Source organism: Ixodes scapularis, unplaced genomic scaffold, assembly GCF_016920785.2.
Source record: "Ixodes scapularis isolate PalLabHiFi unplaced genomic scaffold, ASM1692078v2 PGA_scaffold11__112_contigs__length_91849675, whole genome shotgun sequence".
NCBI classification, from domain to species: domain Eukaryota; kingdom Metazoa; phylum Arthropoda; class Arachnida; order Ixodida; family Ixodidae; genus Ixodes; species Ixodes scapularis.
The window spans coordinates 72941846-72944196 of record NW_024609837.1 but is presented as its reverse complement, the minus strand read 5'-3'; the positions used below and the strand labels follow the sequence as shown (position 1 = coordinate 72944196).

At 44.7% G+C, this 2351-nt stretch overlaps 1 long non-coding RNA gene across 1 annotated transcript; it reads left to right on the top strand.

Annotated features, from left to right (window-relative positions):
- Positions 1–823: 823 nt before the first annotated feature.
- LOC121835152 lies at positions 824–1418 on the top strand. Its single transcript, XR_006077499.1, has 2 exons — positions 824–862; positions 1268–1418. It is a non-coding gene; the product is annotated as an uncharacterized LOC121835152 (long non-coding RNA).
- Positions 1419–2351: the final 933 nt, after the last annotated feature.

Sequence of the window (2351 nt, the reverse complement as noted above, 5' to 3'; positions counted from 1 at the left end):
GAAAATTAAAACCCGCGAATTATTTCAAAACTTCAGCTTCAACCTTAATTGCGAAATATGGAGCCCGCGAAAAATAAGTCTGCAGTAAGCACAAATAAAGTTATTTCCTTATGAATTCCAGGATTTGAGTGTTTCTGGCTTACATTTGTCTAGTCTAAACTAAAATTTTGTGCTTAATGGACTGCAGGGATGACTTACTTAACTAAACGTTCCTGTCCATGCATAGAATAATTTATTAATTATACTATACTAAGATTATGTGGCTACACTTCCATTAAAGATGTAGGGAAACGAAATTTCAGCGCTCATTTTCTAGCTTTAATGTGTTGCATGTTGCACCCTAACCTCAAAATCACCAGTCTTCTGTTGAAAAGCACAAGAAAACTAATTTTAGAGCTAAATAAACGACTTTCAATGTGCACCTGGTGGATGCATTCTGTTATGATCGGCCACCCAGAGAGCAGGTTCGGCTTCCTGGCAGCGCCATCGAACTCCCATCGACTGACCAGAGTCTCGGGCTCGGCATTCTGGCGCCGCCGAACATGCTGACCGACGCGGCGTGGGTGGGTTGCAGCTTCCGAGCGACGCCGAGCGGGCCACCCGGCACAGCGGGAGCTGACCCCCCTGACACCCCGCTGAGAAACAGAGGCCCGCTTCCTCAGCCTTCGGACCGGGTGCTAACGAACAATGGAGACAAGTGGAGACGTTTGGGTCTCGGCGTATGATCGGGACAGCTGCCTGTTCCTGCGTTCTTCTGGGAAACGGGACGAGAGAGATGCTTGGACCGGGGTGTGACCACGTGGGAGGTCTGCGTCCCGGGAGACTGCAGAGACGTCCCGTGGTGACGAAAGTTGTATGCTATGTAAGTTGACGAAAGTTGTATGTTATATATTTTCCGTCATGCGGTGATGTATTGCCTTGATAAATGTTTGTGATTGTTTTCAAAATGTGAAAGTTACAGAAGGTAGATGATTTTAAATATTAGGTCAGTCATAAAATTTAAGTCAATAGACCCTTTTCCAACGTCAGTGCGAACGCCTGTCCGCCATTGCTTGCTCTCATACTCTGAGCATATACTGAAAGCGAGCCCTGCGTCAGCGTTCAGCGAGAACTCAGATCCAGTCACGCACTTCGTGAGCAAGCAGTACTGACAGCCATTGTTGCTTGATAGACTTTTGAAAAGGGTTTACTGACTAGATAGATATTGTACAAACTATTTTACGAGAACATGTAATGTGACTGTCGGTTTTGTTTACATTACTTTCAGATGCCCGTCGGAGATGCGTCAGCCTGTGACCAACTGGGAAAGCAGATGCAGCTCGCCTCAAAGAATTGCCTCATTAGCATGCACGAGCTACTTCAAAGTCTGAGACTGGAGGACAAATAAACGAGCCTGCGGGTGGAATGCATGTTCACAATTTCTCGAAGTTCGAGCATTTCTCTGTGCATGCACTTTCTGCTATCTTGCATAGGCTTTAAAAGGAAAGTGTTTCCCTGCTGAACTTCATGTTTCACTGATGAGTGAACCATGTGGTTAATACGATCGATATACACCAATACGTGGCTCTGACGTCACGTTGCTACGGTGGCGCTGCTACTGTTAGGGCGCATGTGCAGACGCTTTACGTCACGTGAATGTCGTTCTTGTGCACACGCAGTGCTTGCACCTCGTGTAGAAACTGATTTTGTTCACACCTCGTGAAAGCTTGTTGGTAAATAGTGCGTTGGCCTATAGATCATATCAACGATTTAAACTGCATGAACAATATCATCCATAACAACCATAGGCCATACAAACCATATGGACCATACAAACCGTACCAACCCGTATCAACCATATGACCCATACCAACCGTATGAACCATATGACCCGTACCAACCGTATGAACCATATGACCCATACGAACCATATGACCCGTACCAACCATATGACCCGTACCAACCGTATGACCCGTACCAACCGTATGACCCGTATCCCATAACGCTATATGAAGACCCGTATGGAAAATTCATATGGTTTTTTTCAGTAGGGTAATTTAATTGTTTATGGTTTTTATGAAAGCAGACTAATTTGGTTTTATTGATGTTAACAGAAATGAGATTATTTGAAACCAGTTAACTGATTCATCTACATTGCTCTGAAGCAGCGGAACCGGATCGTTATAGTTGTCATGCGGTAGTAACAGAACAGAACCATCCGCGTACTGAAACATTCTAGATCGTAGTGGTGATAACCCTAGATCATTCACATATATATTAAACAATAAGGGACCTAGTGTGCTACCCTGTGGCACGCCGCAATTGACTCTGAGTTTGGTACTAGTGCTGCTACCAATTTTAACCATCTCAAA